This window comes from Tupaia chinensis, unplaced genomic scaffold, assembly GCF_000334495.1.
Source record: "Tupaia chinensis unplaced genomic scaffold, TupChi_1.0 Scaffold146445_1, whole genome shotgun sequence".
NCBI lineage: Eukaryota > Metazoa > Chordata > Mammalia > Scandentia > Tupaiidae > Tupaia > Tupaia belangeri.
Window position 1 is genome coordinate 1418827 of NW_006206301.1, and position 17175 is coordinate 1436001.

At 42.0% G+C, this 17175-nt stretch overlaps 1 long non-coding RNA gene across 1 annotated transcript in view; it reads left to right on the forward strand.

Annotated features, from left to right (window-relative positions):
• The first annotated feature begins 402 nt into the window (after positions 1-402).
• Positions 403-17175, forward strand: part of LOC102475667 (uncharacterized) — a 46850-nt gene continuing 30077 nt past the window's right edge. The window contains exons 1-2 of the long non-coding RNA XR_337471.1: positions 403-435; positions 6052-6140. This is a non-coding gene — a long non-coding RNA (uncharacterized LOC102475667). The remainder of the gene's footprint in view (positions 436-6051; positions 6141-17175) is intronic.

The following is a 17175-nucleotide window of genomic DNA, read 5'->3' on the forward strand; positions in this document are numbered from 1 at the left end:
CTATGTTTTTGAACAAACAAAAGAAAATGACTTTCATTTGGTTTACACTTAAGGAAAAAGATATTTGAGATTTGGTTTAGTTTTGGAGTTCAACAAATTAGCCTGGCATATCTCAATGAAATGGTTCATGGTTTGGTTCAGGTTTCAAGTATAAAACCCAGAAATACTGGAAAGGGTAAATTGGAATAAATGAGTTTTTCTGAGTGTGACTAATAAACACTAGAATAATGAGGACATGTTCTAGAATGGCAGAAACTCAGTGTCATCCTAGTAACAGAAGAGGATTATCCTTGCTGAGCAAATAGCTCATTGGTCTTTGGAATAGTTTATTTTCCTGAATAAAATCGCTAACGAACCATGTACATCTGTGGGTTTTTTTTTTCTTTTCTTTTCTTTTAAGCAGTTGCAACTGGGATTCAAACTATGGTCAGCCATGTGAGTAGCTCCTGGTGCACAAGGCTTACCTGTTGAACTATGGAGCCTACCCTACTTGAGTTTCCTTTTCTTTTTTTCTTTCTTTTTTTTTTTTTTTTTTTTTTGCCAGGAGGCAAAGGGGCATAGGGACTTGGGGGAGAGAGAGAGGGAGAGAGAGAAAGCAACCCCCATGGGACTTGCCAAAATCACTTCTCCATTTCTTCCTCATTTGGGGGCATACATTCACATGTGCTCAGTGTGTTTTTCAAGCCAACGGTTGTTAGATTCAATCCTGCAATGGAGACAGCCATGCCACCCACCTTAGTCACTTTGCCATCAGCTGGCCCGCTACATGTGTTTTGCTTATAGTCTTTCTTTCTCTATTTTTTTAAGAATTATTTAATTTTTATTCATTCATTCATTTATTTTAATTTGACCAGAGAGAGAGAGAGAAATAGCAAGAAAGCAAGTCACCAGGTCCGAGGCTCGAACCGTGGTCAGCCGTGTGGGAGTATTTAGTGCCTTAATCACCATGCCTCCTGCTGGTCCCCACATTTGCTGTTATATCTCTGTCTTCTTTCTTTAATGCTCCCTCCCTTTTTTCTAAGTTAATTCCTTTTCCAATGATTATAGATAAGTGTTCCTTAAGGGATGGGACCTGGACTATCGCCTAAAATTTGTCACAAATGCAAACTCTTGGACTCTACTCCAGATCTACTAAAATATGAATTTTTTTTTTTGGAGAGATTTTTGCTATAGGGAGCGTGCGCTCGCCAGACAGACAGAGAGAGACATAGAGACAGAAAGCGAGAAATCAACCCCCGGGGGGGATGGTCACACCGCAATCCCTTCTCCTCCATTCTCCCCTCGGGATCTTGGGCATGCACGCACACGTGCCCGGCGTGTTTTAAGCCACCGGGTCTGGGATGGGACGCGAACCGCAGTCGACTACATGGGACTCCAGCGACAGCCATTACGCTAACTGCTGGTTCCCTAAAATATGAATTTTAAGCATAGGACCCAGCAAGGTGATTTTAATGCATGATGAAGTTTGAAAACCAATGGATTATCAATAGGTGATATGTTTTAGAAGTCAAGTCCTATCTTGCACATCTGTGTTGGGATTGGGCACCCACTCAAGATCATGCTGACATATTAACTCCACTTGTGTATAGCATTGTCCAAAGGCCTGGGTGATGGAGCCAGTGTTTGAACACAACAATCTAGTAAGATTGCTAACCAAGGCCAGCCCCATGGTCTTGTGGGTTAAAGAAGCTGGATCCCACATGGCTGACCCTGGTTCAAATCTTGGTCTCTGGTGGCTTGAAACACACACAGGGCACGTGTGTGTGTGTGCCTAGAATCCCGACATGATAGAAAAACAGGCGAAGGAACTGTGGCATGACCATAGACCATGGGGGAGGGGGGATGCTTTGTCCCTGTTTATCTCTCTGCCAAGTGCACATATCCTATGGCAATTAAAGAAAAATTCTAGCTGGGAGGCTGAAATACACCACTGAAGGTCACACAGAAGAAAGTTTCAAAAACTATGAAGCCCTGGGACCAGCAGTTAGCATAATGGCTATGTTGCTGGACTCCCATGTAGTCAATCGCGGTTCATGTCCCAGACCCAGTGGCTTAAAACTCATGCTGGGCACGTGTGCGTGCGTGCCCAAGATCCCGAGAGGAGAATGGAGTGGAGAAGAAGGGATTGCGGTGTGGCCATCCCCCCTAGGGGGTGATTTCTTGCTTTCTGTCTCTGTCTCTGTCTCTGTCTGTCTGGCAAGCGCATGTGCCCTATAGCAAAAACCTCTACCCCCCCCCCCCCCCCAAAAAAAAAAACTACTTTGCCCTAAGTGAAATGAGAAATACTGAATAATATTCACATAAACTTTGAGCCCTCAAACATCCTTAATCTGAAAATGTAGTTATCTATTTATAATATTACATAATGACTAGGCTATTTTATCCATTAGGAGAGGCCAAGAAGTAATTTTGTTAATATACATCTACATTTTTCGAGCACAAGTTGCTTGTTACTGTGTAACTAAGTAAGTTTTCACTTTTTTCTTTTCTTTTCTTTCTTTTTTTTTCCATGGAAAACCAGTTTTTTTGCTTAATGAAAAGCTGGCAAACTGCACACATAGAACACAGTTACGGTCTGTGATAATGCTGTGGACACCTTGTTCTAAGCATTCCAAATGTGTTTAATTGTATCTTCTGGCTTTCGTATTTCTTTTTCTGGGACACTATGTCTGTTTTAGTTACATATATATATATTTTTTTGCCTGAAGCCAGATCTCACAGCTTCCGGAGAAAAGTACAAAATGGACAGGAAAAGCTAGGATGGAGGTGGGTGGAGGCTGATTTCTAATCTAGGGATTCCCTTGGTCGGAAGCTAATGATGTTTCACAGAACATTGTGAGATCTTTAATCTCACAATGAATAATGTATAATGGTTTTGAGAAAGATTTAATAAAAGAGCTCTACGTTCCAAAGCCAGTAATTTGGGAGTTATGCTAGTTCCTCCCTCTCGCCCCCAAATACAATCTGTTACCAAGCCCTACTGATTCTCGCTGCCAAGCCATTCTCAAACCTGCCTCTTCCTTTCCATTCTCACTACAACTGCTTTCGTTTAGGACCTAGACTCCGAATTGGACTTCCTTTCTCTTGCACTCTCATGCCTCATTGTCATGACAACTATAAAGACTTGTCTGAAGACCATACCGCTTCCCATCTTAAATGTCTTAGCACCCACATGATCAAGGCCTTAGCAGGCATCCCTCCTACCTCTTCTCATTACCCAGGCAATACCCCAGCAATTTGTTGTACAAGACAATCTATTTTGTACTTTCCAGGCTTTGCTTTCCAGCCATTTCCTCTGCTTGGAATTCCCTTTCTTCTCCTAGGCAGAGAAGGAAATACATTGTATTTCCTTCCAAACCTACATCAAAAGTCACCTCTTGTAGGCTTTCCTAGCGCTGTGAGCAGTAATTTCTCCATCTCTTGTCACCATTGTGCCTTATACATATCCTCACAGTCCATAATTTTTTTAAAAACTTTTTTTTGCTGTAGGGCAGTGTGTTCACTGGAGAGAGAGAAAGTGAGAAATCACCCCCAGTGGGATGGCCACACTGCAATCCTTTTCCTTCCATTTTCCTCTTGGGATTTTGGGCACACATGCACATGAGCCTGGTGTGTTTTTCAAGTCACTTGGTCCAGGACTCAAGCCATGCACTCGGCCATGTGGGATCCACCCATTTTAACCACTGTGCCACTGGCTGGCTCCATAATTATTTTATTTATGTCTTACTCAGTTTGAACTTCCAGGTATTTCCACACAAAATCTGACAAAAATAGGTACACATAATTTAAGAATGATTATATTCATTAATACTGTATAAAATAGTCTCTAGCTATGTTAAATCATATTAGGTATGAGTATCTGAAAATGTTTGTCTCTCACACAAGTGTTCTCAAAGCCAGATGCTTAAAGTTGAATGACACAGCTTCACTGCCTCTGTCACCTTTGGTATTTGCTCATTCTTTGTCTTTAATTATGGAGTAAGAGAAAAACTTGGTTTTTGTTTTGTTTTTGGAGAGGTGTTTGCTATAGGGCGCATACACTCACCAGAAAGAGAGACAGAAAGCAAGAATTCACCCCCCTGGGGGATGGCCACGACGCAATCCCTTCTCTTTCATTCTCCTCTCGGGATCTTGGGCACACACGTACATGCACCCGGCATGAGTTTAAGTCACCGAGTCCAGGACTTGAACCGTGGTCAGCTACATGGGAGTCCAGCAACATAGCTATTACGCCAACTGGTGGTCCTGGAAAACTCGTTTTAACCACCACAGAAATCTTTTTCATACTGTTACACGTATGTAATTATGACATAAAGGAATCGTAGAGAAAAGCCAGCTGACAACTATATTTTGCCTTATTCTGCTGATGGCATGTCTTAGAGTAGTTAGTCCATGCATGCACAGGTGTGTCCAAGAAATCTGATATTGAAGATAAACCTGAACTGGCCAGAATAGGCAGAACATTTTTTTTTTCTTTTAAATTTTGTCAGAGGGCAAGTGTGCTCGCTGTGAATGGGGGGTGTGAGAAATCATTCCCTGTGGGGAATGGTCGTACCATAATCCCTCTCCTCCATCTCTCCTTCCTTTGGGGATGTTGAGTACACATGCACACCACACTCAGCTTGTTTCTCAAGTGGCTGGGTCTGGCATTCGAACTGAGCAGCCAGCCATGTGGGACCACCTGGGCTAGCCCAGGCAGCACTATGTACCTCAACAATCAGAGCTTGAGGTAGGCCAGCCAGTGGCAGTGGCTGGGGCAGGTGGACCCCACAAGGCCAACTGGGATGGTTTTAGTCCCAACCCAGCAGCTGGGGAAATACACCAGGCACCTGTGCATGCATGTCTAAACTTTTCCATGGAAAAGGAATTGTGCTGAAGCAATCCCATCTGGGAGGGGGGATTTCTTGTTCTTTCTCTCTCTTTCTGGCAAACACATGTGTCCTATAGCAAATGTATAAAAAGAAGAAAAAAAGCTTGTGGTATAAAACAAAATGCTAGGGACGAGCAGATGGCATATGGTTACATTGCTGGCTTCTCACGTAGTCATCCCAAGTCCTGGGCCTGGTGACTTAAAACTAATGCCGGGCGTATGTGCATGCATGTCCAAAATCCCGAGGGGAGACTGGAGGAGAAGGGACTGTGGCATGACTATTCCCCCTGGGGGGTGACTTCTCACTTTCTGTCTCTCTGGCATGCACACATGCCCTGTAGCACAAATATCTCTTTAGAAAAAAAAAAAGAAAAGAAAAAAAAATGTCAGTGTATTAATTAACAAAAATATAAACCTGTTCAAAAACCTTGTTATTCCTACTCGCTGCTGCCTAAATGAGAAATGAGGTACAATGAGAAATCAGAGGGTGACTTGTTAAGTGTGGACTCAGAAAGGGAAATGTCAAGTCTAAAGAGACATTTCCAGCCCAGGAAAAAAAAAAACCCAGACGAACTATTCCTGTTCTCTCTGTAACAGGGTACATTTATTTTCCAGGACCTGGACATACTGTATCTGGCAGAATGAATGACTCATTCTTCTGGACAATGGAAGAGAAACACTACCAATAAATTTTTTAGGGGAGACAGATTTAGTCACTCCCATTGCCTAGATTCTTGCCTTCTGCTGTTTTTTTTTTTTCCTTTTTTTGGAGAGGGTTTTGCTATAGGGGGGGTGGGTTCGCAGTGTGGCAGGCTGAGTAAGACTTCTTTCATAGGTCTGTTGCCCAAGCTGGTTTAATACTAAACATGCCTATGTCTACCCTGGATGTTTTGATTTTCTTGGTCTAGTGGGACCTGGAATGGCAGATTCCTATTAAGTTCCCAAGTGAATCTTTTTTTTTCCCTCTCTTTAAAGTTTTCATCCCAGGGAGTTGGACACACACTAATCCCCTCTCCTCCCCCCGTTTTTTTTTTTTTTTTTTAAATTAAAACAGAACATAATAAACAGTGACTTCTTTAGAACTTTCCCCCTTTAATTTTTCTTTCATTATTTAGCCTGTTGTCTTGTCCTGGCCTTGTTATCCTAGCTAAGTTTTTCACTTCCTTCCCATCACCTTACAGGTAGACTGGACAAAAAGGCAGTCGTCCTGATAAAATTGAGATGGCGGCTTTCTCAGGCATCCAGTTATGACCTGTCTCATCTACAGAAGGTAATCCCGTCCTCTATATTTTTATTCTGATTTTCTTCTTAGAGAATACCACTTTGGGAGTACCTAACAGTAGTTCCCTAGTACTGACTATACTTGAACAAAAATGATGGTCTTGACAACTAGCGTCCCAAGATTTTTTTTTCCCATATTTGTTTTTTTTTTTAAATTTTGCTACAGAGTATGTATACTTGCCAGAGAGAGACAGAGAAATAGAGAGAGAGAGAGAGAGGAGAGAGAGAGAGAGAGAGAGAGAGAGAGAGAGAGAGAGAAAGAAACACCCCCCAGGAAGGATGGCCACCTCACAATCCCATCTCCATTCTCCTCTCAGGACTGTGGGCATGCATGCACGCACGCGCACAGGGAGTGTTTTCCAATCTGCCTGGTCTGGGACTCAAACTTCCAATTGGCCATGTAGGATCCAGTCACCTTAACCACCATACCACCTACCTGGCCCTCCAAGATACTTTTTGAAAAGGAAGGGGGAAAATTAAACATGATAGGCTGAATCTTTCTTAGACTGACTCTTAAAAATTTCTCTTTCTGTCTCTACTCAAAAGCTAGAGAGAGGAAGTGACCTTCATAAGGGTATAAGGTTTAAGAATTATTCATAGCCAGAACTAGAAAAGGAGGCTCTACTCATATTTTCCCCCACGTTTTTCCTGATTACGGAGACTCAGAAGAAAGTGTACATACAGGTATTCTCTGTTGCCCAGGAGTTGACATCAGCTTTTTTTGTTTTGATTTTTTTTTAAATTCTACTCATGGGATCCCTAACTTTTTGTCCAAGGTTGACCAAAATTATTCATGACCTTGAAGGACTTAACGTCTTATGTTCTTTATTAACTTCCACACCTGTGATGACAGAGATAAAAAAAATGTGGTCTTGACCTACTATACAGATATAAACCAATTTCAGCTCCTAAAAAGAAATTTTACAGTGGGTTTGTTTGTTTGTTTGTTTGTTTGTTTGTTTTCCAATCCTAGCTGCTGAATTTTGGGCATATTTCTGGAATGTGATTCTAATTATTTATATAATACACACCAAAAAGCTAATCCTTTTTCAGTATATGACTCACAACTTTTTTTCTACCCACATACAACTGTTAAAATCATCTTTACATAATATTAGCATACTCCAGAGCTTAACTATACTATGGATTAGCACTGAGAAAGATTAAATAGGGGCCAGCGGGTGGTGTGGTGGTTAAGGCGTTGGACACTTCCACACGGCTGACCACAGTTCAAGTCCCAGACCTGGTGCCTTGCTTTTGCACTTTCTCCTTCTCTCTGGTCAAGTTAAAATAAATTAATGAATAAATAATTATTTAAAAAGAAAGAAAGATTAAATAAAAATTCTCAGTTGTTACTGTAAAGATCATTTGTTTTGTGGAATCTTTTCAACAGATTTATTGATTCCCCCCTCCAATATGAATATCTGATTTTTCCATTCTTCTCATCATAAAATAATTAGGAAGGCTATTTCTATGCTTGGCATCATCCAGAGAACACTAAAATGAGGAGGGCTTTATATTCAAGAAGTTTAGAATTTTACAGAATACCTTGATATGAAATACACAAGGGGAATTTAAAAACATTATAGAAAAATGGAATTAAAGTACAAGTTTATTTTGGTGCAAAAAGATAGAAATCCATGCATTTTTTTTTCATATTATGCATTTTCTATGAAGGCTCCTCATATGAACCACAAAAGAAAGAAAGAAAAAAAAAAAGAGTAAGTCATTACAAAGTTAGTCAGTTAGGGCCAGTCAGTGATGTGGTGTGGTTAAAGAGGCTAGATACCACATGGCAAACTGCACAATTTGAGTCTGGACTCAGTGGTTTGAGAAACATGCTAAGCACATGTGTGTGTGTGCCCAAAATCCTGAGAGGAGAATGGAGGAAAGGGGTTATGACACAATGATTCTCCACGGTGGGTGCTTTCTTACTTCCCCTTTCTTTGTCTCTCGCTGGCAAGCACATGTACCATATAGCATATGAAAAATTTATATATATATATATGTATGTATTAGTCAATGAGATTGACATACACACATGCACACACACACATATATATGTATGTATGTGTATACATATACATATACATATATATATATATATAATTAGTCGATTAGATTTAGAATGTTTATATCAGGGATAACTGGATTTAGGGTTAGTAAAAATAAATGAGGCAAACAGTTGGGACCAGCAGTTGGCATAATAGCTACGTCACTGGACTTCCATGTACCAAAGGTGGTTCGAGTCCCAGACCCGGTGGCTTAAACTCACGCCGGGCTCGTGTGCGTGAGTGCCCAAGATCCCCAAAGGAGAATGGAGGAGAAGGGATTGCGGCATGGCCATCTCCCCCCTGGGGGTGATTTCTCGCTTTCTGTCTCTCTGTCTTTCTGGTGAGTGCACACTCCCTATCGCAAAACTTCTCAAAAAAAAGGAAAAAAGGAAAAGAAATGAAGCAAATATTACTGCTGGCACGTACAGAAGGGGTGGCAGTGCACTCCTAGGGTGAAGAAAATGGTACTGGAGCCAGAGAAGGCCTGGGTTCATGGCAAGCTCCACCACCCACTCCCCACACGCTTTGGACTTTGGCTGTTTGACAGTCTAAGCCTCCATTTTCTTATCTGTAGAACTGGGCTAAGAGGGGTCAGCAGGTAGTGCGGTGGTTAAGGTGCTGAATGCCCACATGCCTGATCATGGTTCAAATCCTGGACCTGGGGGCCAGGTGTGTGTGAATGCATGCCCAACATTCCAGGAGAATGGAGGAGAAGAGATTGTGGCACGGGCATTCCCCCTCTGGGCACGATTTATCACTTCCCCTCTCCCTGTCTCTGCTCAAGGGAACATATGCGCCCTACGGAAAAACCTAAAACAAGCAAAAAAACTCAGCTAAGGATATTTACCTTATTTTTATTGAGGTGTATAAATTATATAAATCATGTAAATTACTGAGATTCTGACAAATAACTGTGTTTTAGAATTTCAGTGCTTTGTATTGATCCAAAGTCTTTCAGATACATCATTTTATTTGATCGGGTAACCAGTTTTATAGAGATGAGGGACCCATTATACATGTCTTAAACACACACACACACACACATACACACACACACAGGTACCTTCCCATTTTATTTTTCATTTCCTTTTATTTTTAAATTGTGCTACAGGGAGCATGCACTCACCAGAGAGAGACAGGGGTGTGGAGAATACTGAGAAAGTACCCCTCACGGGGGATGGCCCTGCCACAATCCTTTCTCTTCCATTTCTCCTTTCAGAATTTTTTCTTCTCTTTTTAAAAATATGTATTTAATTCTATCTATCTAATTATTTATTTATTTGCTATTGGGCATGTGCACTCAAGAGAGAGAGAGAGAGAAAGAGAGAGGGAGTAAGAGAGCAAGAAAAGAAGAAAGCAGGCCACCAAGTCCAGGACTGGAGCCAAGGTTGGCCATGTGGGAGTCCAGCACCTCACCCACCATGCCAGGGATGCTCCTTTCAGGATCTGACTGCATGTGCCAATGTGCCTAGCCTGTTTTCAAGCCTCTAGTCTGGGACTTGAACTCCACAGTTCACCTCGTGTGATCCAGCTGCCTTAACCACCAACCACTGGCTGGCTCACCTTCCCATCCTAAACAAAGAAAGTGGAAAGGATTTGTTCGAGTTGGTATTAGAGCTGGTACAAAAACGAGTCTAAACCTCTGGTCATTTTCTGCCTTACATCCCTGAGTAGGAAGCACAACTGGGGCATTCCCACGTCCTGACAAAATGGCATTGTGTCAACTAGTATTGTTCTTAACATAACCTAAGAAAATCTTACAGTAAGTGTGAAAGATTCCAAGTGGCAGAGTAAAGGTAAGTTTTAGATGAGGTGAAAGATTGGTACTTAGCTCTGGTTGGGATAATAAGGAGGTATCTTCTAGCCTATTGTATCGCTAATAACAGAAATACTCAAAAATGGTGATTTATCAGAATAGAGGCTTATTTAGTCCATGGGTTTGGAGGCCCAAGGTCAAGGGGCCACAGCTGGTGGTCAAGGGACTACATCTGGTGATTCATCAGAATAGAGGCTTACTTATTGACAGGTCATGAGTTTGGAGGTCCAAGGTCAAGAGCCACGTCTTGTTGATGGGAAAATGGCAGAGGGCATCATATGGTGAGGGAACAGGAGCATGCGTGTCTGCGTCCATATGTCTCTGTCTCATTTCTCTTTTTACAAAGCCATCAGCCTTTGGGAACCAGCAGTTAGTGTAATGGCTATGTCGCTGGACTCCCACGTAGTTGATTGCGGTTCGCGTCCCGGACCCAGTGGCTTAAAACTCACGCCGGGCGCGTGTGCGTGCATGCCCAAGATCCCAAGAGGAGAATGGAGGAGAAGGGATTGCGGTGTGGCCATCCCTCCTGGGGGGTGATTTCTCGCTTTCTGTCTCTGTCTCTCTCTGTCTGGCGAGCGCACGCGCCCTATAGCAAAAACCTCTCCAACAAAAAAAAAAAAAAAGAAAGAAAAACAAACAAACAAACAAAAAAACAAAGCCATCAGCCTTCAATCATAGGGGCCCCACCCTGATGACCTTAATCCTAGTAATCTCCCATATCTTAATCTCATAATCATGTTAATGTCCTCTTAATACCTTCACAAAACACCCAAATTCTAGCACATGAACTTTTGGGGGACACAGTAACATAGAAGCTAAACCTGAGGGATTTTAATTGAAACTCCCAGAGACAGTAGAGATAGTCCTATTTCTAATGTAAACCGAAAATATTACTCACATAATTTTTTAAAAGATGGCTGGTGCTAAGCATGGAGGTGTGAACCTGTAATCCCAGCTACTTGGGACGCTGAGGTAGGAGGATTATGAATTCAATGCCAGCCTGAGCAACATAATGAGACCCTGTCTTAAAAACAATGACGACTTGGGACCAGCAGTTGGCGTAATGGCTATGTTGCTGAACTCTTATGTAGTCAATTGCAGTTTGAGTCCCAGACCCAGTGCTTAAACTCATGCCGGGTGCGTGTACGTGCGTGTACATGCCCAAGATCCTGAGATGAGAATGGAGGAGAAGGGATTACGGCGTGGCCATACCCCCTGGGGGGTGATTTCTCGCTTTCTGTCTCTGTTTCTGTCTTTCTGGTGTCAGTGCACGCACCCTATAGCAAAAACCTCTCTAAAAAAAAAAAAAAGATGCATATAGTTCTGAAATTTATTCATCCACCAGTCATTCATAGATTGATGGATTGTTTAATCAGATGGCTTTCGTAATTTTTTTCGTTCTTTTTCTCAAGCTGCTGGGTCTGGGACTTGAACAGGGCAGTTGGCCATGTGGCTCCATCTGTTTTCACCACCCGGCCATGGGCTGGCCTCTTTTCCTAACTTTTAAGATGGAATTGAAGGAAACATAACAGAATAATTTTGGTATGGAAAGAGGAAGGTAATCTGAGGAGAAAGAGCAATTTGGGGAGTATGCAAAGTTCAGTTCAATCAGTTGGTAGGTGCTCAAGTACTCTGAGAAGGCAGGACTTCCAGGGCAGCAAATTTCAGGAAAAAAAAAAATGATGGTAGAATTCTCCCCAAATTATTATATGGTAAGTTAATTATTCCAGAGTTAGGCCTGTACCTAGAGAAATGGTGGAAATATTTTTCTTCTTCACCTTCTTCTTGCATAACAGCACTTTTTATCTTCCTGTAACAGTAATTTACAGTGCCTCTCAATATTATTTATCTACACAATGGCTAAGTGTGTATTTGTGACCTGGCTTGAGTGATTATATTGTTTTTATGGGGAAATGATGGCAGAGTTTTATTTTTCATTTTTTTTAGGTTTGCTACTGGATGCATTCACTCCCAGAGACAGCAAGAGAGAGATAAAGAAGGAAAGTGAAAAAGCAACCCCCACCTCAGAGGGATGGATATGTTGCAACCCTCCTCCTCCATTCTCCTTGCAGGGTTTTGAGCACCCACACATGTATACCTGGAGTGTTTTTCAAACTGCTAGGTCTGAGACTTGAACCACTCAGTAGGTCACTATGGGATCCAGCTGCCCTAACCTCTGTGCCACCTGATGGCCCAGTTCCTGAGTTTTAAATGAGCAGCATACAATTTTTTTTTAATTTAGGAAATATCAATATGTTTATATTAAACATAGTACATTAGAAGCAGACAGTTAGGGGGCTGGCAGGTGGCGTGGTGGCTAGGGGCACTGGACTCCCACATGGCTGACTGCGGTTTGAGTCCCAGACTTGGTGGCTTGCTTTCTCACTGTTTCTCCCTCTGTCTCACCCTCACCCTCTCTGGTCAAATTAAAAGGGGGGGGGGCAGTAAATAAATAAGTAAATAAAGTTAAATAAAATAATTCTTTAAAAAAAACCAGGCAATTATAATATTCTTTATCCTTAGCTTTTTCAAATTGGGTACAGGTCCTGATTTTTTCTACTTCTTTTAATTTGTCAAAGGGTGTGTGTGCTCTCCAGAGAGACAGAGAGAGAGAAAGTGAGAAAGCAACCCCCATGAGGAAAGGCTATGCCACAGTCCCTTCTCCATTTCCCTCCTTTCAGGATCTGAGGCATGCACGCTCACGTGCCTGGCATATTTCTCAAGCCCCTAGGCCAGGACCGCACGGGTGGCCACGCCGCCCTAATCGCACGCCACTGGCCAGCCTCAGTTTCTATTTTTCAAGAACAGTTCTGTGCATTTAATTGCACAAAACGGGCACATAAGAATTGTCAAACTATGGAGTCCACCTTCTGAAAATATCTACTTTACTGCTTCACAGAATAGATTACTGAATAAATTCACATGTTTTTATAATAGAAGTGGACAGCGATATCTATCGAGAATTCTTGCTAGTCATCAAGCTATCCTAAAGACACTTGATTTTTCTTTCTAAATATACTACTTTCCCCTAACTTACTAGTAACCCCGAATGAAAATATCCAAAAATGCCTAGTTCCTAATTCATTACAAAATTTGTTAAGGCAAATAGCATTTATTTGGCATTACCCTTTTCCTGACCTCCTCTATTTTTCATTAATTTAAATCAAGGTTACCAACTTTATGAGTTCATCGGAGTCAGCTTCTAAAGTATCACATTAACTTTGCAGATATTTACATACTGTACAGGGATTTAGTTTATTGTATTATTGATAGAATGCACACGCGTGCATGAGACAGAGAAGCATCCTGGGTCGGTGTCGTCATGCCACGCTCCCCTTTCTCCGTCCTCTACCTCCTGGAGATTCTGGGTACCCAGAGTACTTTCTGGACAAGCCAGGGATCCAGACCTGCCGTCAGGCACAGGGCTTCCAGCCTACGGGCACTCGCATTGTTGCTGCATCACAGCAGCCAGGCCCCGTCCGAAAATCTGGGCCAATAAATCACTCCTCGTTTCAGGCTTTTCTCTCTCTACTTATGCTATTTTAGTTCAAGTTACTATCTCCCCTAATGTTTTACTATAGCCTCTGAAACTGGTCTCCTTGCTTCCGCTTTGCCATCCGCAGTCAAGTCACAAAACGATAGCCAAAGTGATTTTTTTTTTTTTTTTGAGAGAGAGAGATATTTTTGCTAGAGCTCGTGTGTGGTCACCTGAGAGACAGAGAGAGAGAGAAAGCGACAAGTCATTCCCCCCCCCTCCAGGCCACACCGTAATCTCTTATATCTCTTCTACTCTCTTCTTGGGCTTCTGGACACACCTGTGCATGCCCCTGGTGTAAATTCCAAGCCACCGGGTCCAGGACTCAAACCATGTTCAACCATGTGGGCATCCAGCACCCCAACCACCATGCTATCTGCTAGCCTCAAAGTGATATTTTTAAAATATAGTGGGTTGTTTTCCAGCTTAAATTCTTCCAAATATGGACCTTTGCACTTAAAATAAGATTTGAACTTCGTGAGTACTGGATGGTGGTGCAAGGAGCTCAGCATTCCCTGCTTACCTGTCACGTTCCTGCAACATCCGGTCCTCTGTAGTATATGATCCTGTCCTACTTCCTCCATAGCATGTGTTCTGACTACAATTATTTTCTTCCTCTATAGCTCTCCCTCTGTTTCTCTTCCCTTCCCACTAGGATTTCAATTCTATGAACAGGGATTTTGCTCTATTCCTAGACACCATCACTTTGAACTGTTCTGAGACATAGCATACTCAACGTTTGTTGAATTCATAACATTTTTTTTTTTTTGGAGAGGTTTTTGTTAGAGGGCGCAAGTGCTCGCCAGACAGAGAGAAACAGAGAGATAGAAAGCGAGAAAGCACCCCCAAGGGGAGATGGCCACATCGCAATCCCTTCTCCTCCATTCTCCTCTGGGGATCTTGGGCACACACGCACACGCGCCTGAGTTTAAGCCACCGGGTCTGGGACTCGAACCGCGGTCGACTACGTGGGAGTCCAGTGACATAGCCATTATGCTAACTGCTGGTCCCAGCTGGTCCCAGAATTCATAACATTTTAAACTCCTATCACGTATGTTTTAGAATCGAAAGGATGCCTTGAAGACTGTAAAGTATAGGTCAACTGGTGACATGGTGGTTTAGGTGGCTGTATTCCACATGGCTGACTGTGTGGCTCAAGTTGTGTGGGGGCATGTGTGTGTGCGCGCGCTCATGTGTGTGCTCAAAATCCCAAGAAGAAAATGGAGGAGAAGGGATTGTGCTGTGGCCATTCCCCTTAGGGGGTGCTTTCTCATTTTTCCTCTCTCTATAATATATCTCCCACTAGTGCATTTGCCCTATAGCAAATTTTTTTTTTAATTTTTAGAAAAGACTTGTAAAGTATAACCTTTTCATGTAATAGATGTTTATTGTTAGAGCACAGAGAGGTTAAATACATATCTGGTAAGTAAAAAGATTAGGACTAGGATCAGGTTCTCCTAACTCTACAACTTGATGTGGTCTCTCGGTTTCAGCTCCTCGTCCTGGATTCTTAATTCTCCAACTAGCTTCATCATAGTTCGCCTCTTCCTTCCTTAGATGATTTTTCTATGCTGTAGTCTTTTCCAGTCACTGCTAACAAAATGAATTTATTTGTGAGACTTACTGACTTTCTTATTAACTCTACTAAGTGCTTTGTGATGCCAGTTAGGAAGAATATCTTAGGAAAATAAACCCTCCCGTGTGAAAATAGCCCAGTCTGCCTCAGTACTGCACACAGGGCCTGCAACAAAAGCTCGGTTGTGCTGTTGCAAGGAAGAGTCAATAATTAGTAACACATTTCTAAAGGTCTCTCTTGCATAATTTTTGTGTCCAGATGTCTATGACATTTGGGTTCTAAAATAGAGCTCCAAATACCACACATTCATGCACATTTTCCAAGAATAATTGGATGATTTTTGAGTCTTTCTATTTAATAAACATCAGGACTAAAGATGGACTCCTTCACAATATCAAATTTCTTCATTTTGAACATACATTCTGAAGTGAAAAGTATTTGGAATAAACACAATTAAAAGAGTGCCAGATTGTAAATCCTTTGAAGTTTTTGTTTATGATATGTCTCTTCCAACTGCTAGTAGTGTAAAAATGGAAAGCAATTTACATAAAATTTTTCAATTCACATGCTCTTGGAGATTAACTATTAACAGTTCCCACAAACCACTTTGGTGGATCCCCATGGCCCGGGGTACAAGGTCCAAGCACCCTACTAAGGCTTAAGCTCCTTCCCTGCATCTGGTCCTGCATACCTGCTGGAGCTACAACAGCTGCCACTCCCTCCCCCATGTTCTTGCTCCAGGAACACTGAGTTGCTCAGAACTCCTGGAACACAATGGCATGTTTCTGGTTTCACATCTTTGTGTATGCCTGGTCTCTTCACTTCTCCCAGCTTAGTACTATGCAACCTCCAAGCTTCAGTTCATAGGTTACTTGCTGTCAGAAACAGGGTTTGATGCCCTCAAATAGCATGAGGTGGTCTTTCAGCTTCTCTCCTTTACTTGGGCTACATCAAATTATGACTAGATGTTTGTGCATGTTTCCTGTTGGTCCATGGACTTTTAAAGGCTGCTGATCTCTTTTTTTAGAAAGAAAGTTTTGCTTTAGGGTGTGGGTGCTTGCTAGGGAGACAGAGAGAAGCAGAGACAGAGAGAAATCCCCAGGAGAGTGGTCATGCTGCAATCCCTTCTCTCTTCCATTCTCCTCCTGGAATTTTGAGCACACATGCACACATGTCTGGTGTGTTTTAAGCCACCAGGTCCAGGACTTGAACCGCTGTTGACTATATGGGAGTCCAGGAACGTAACCATTATGCCATCTGCTGGTCCCAAGGCAACTCATCTTTGTCTCCACATCATCTAGTGGAAGTTAAATAAAAGTTAAATGAATAAATGAAGCATTTGCATAATAAAATTAAATGACAGAAAGCAAGAATTGAACTTCAGTGATTATTAGTTGCATGCGAAATCTCAGTTAATTAGGACTAGCTATAGCTGATTGAATTTACTGGAATTTTTTTAAAGGAAAAGATTTACACTGTTTATGTTTTTAAGAATCTAGGGAAGGAACCAGCAGTTAGCGTAATGGCTATGTCGCTGGATTCCCACGTAGTCATTTTTTAAAGGAAAAGATTTACACTGTTTATCTTTTTAAGAATCTAGGGAAGAAAACAAAGTTTGTTGTTGTTGTTTTTAGTTTTTGCTATAGGGCATGTGCCCTCACTGGAGAGAGACAGACAGAGAGCGAGCGAGAGGGAGAGAGAGAGAGAGAAATACCACAGGGGAATGACTATGCCACAATCCCTTCTCCTCCATTCTCGCCTGAATTTTGGGCATGCGCGCACACTGTGCCTGGGTGTTCTTCAAGTCACTGATCCGAGACTTAAGCCACTCAGTCGGCCATGTATCAGGGTATTTAGCTGCATTACCCTCCACATCATGGACTGGCCTGAAAAAAAAACAAAGATTTTTAAGCCAAGAATTTTTTGAAAATGAATGAAAGGATGGAGAAACAATTTCAAGGGCATGTCATAGTGTATGCAAGATTTAGCACCATTTTCTTTTTTTAAATTTTATTTATTTATGTATTTATTTATTATTTTTAT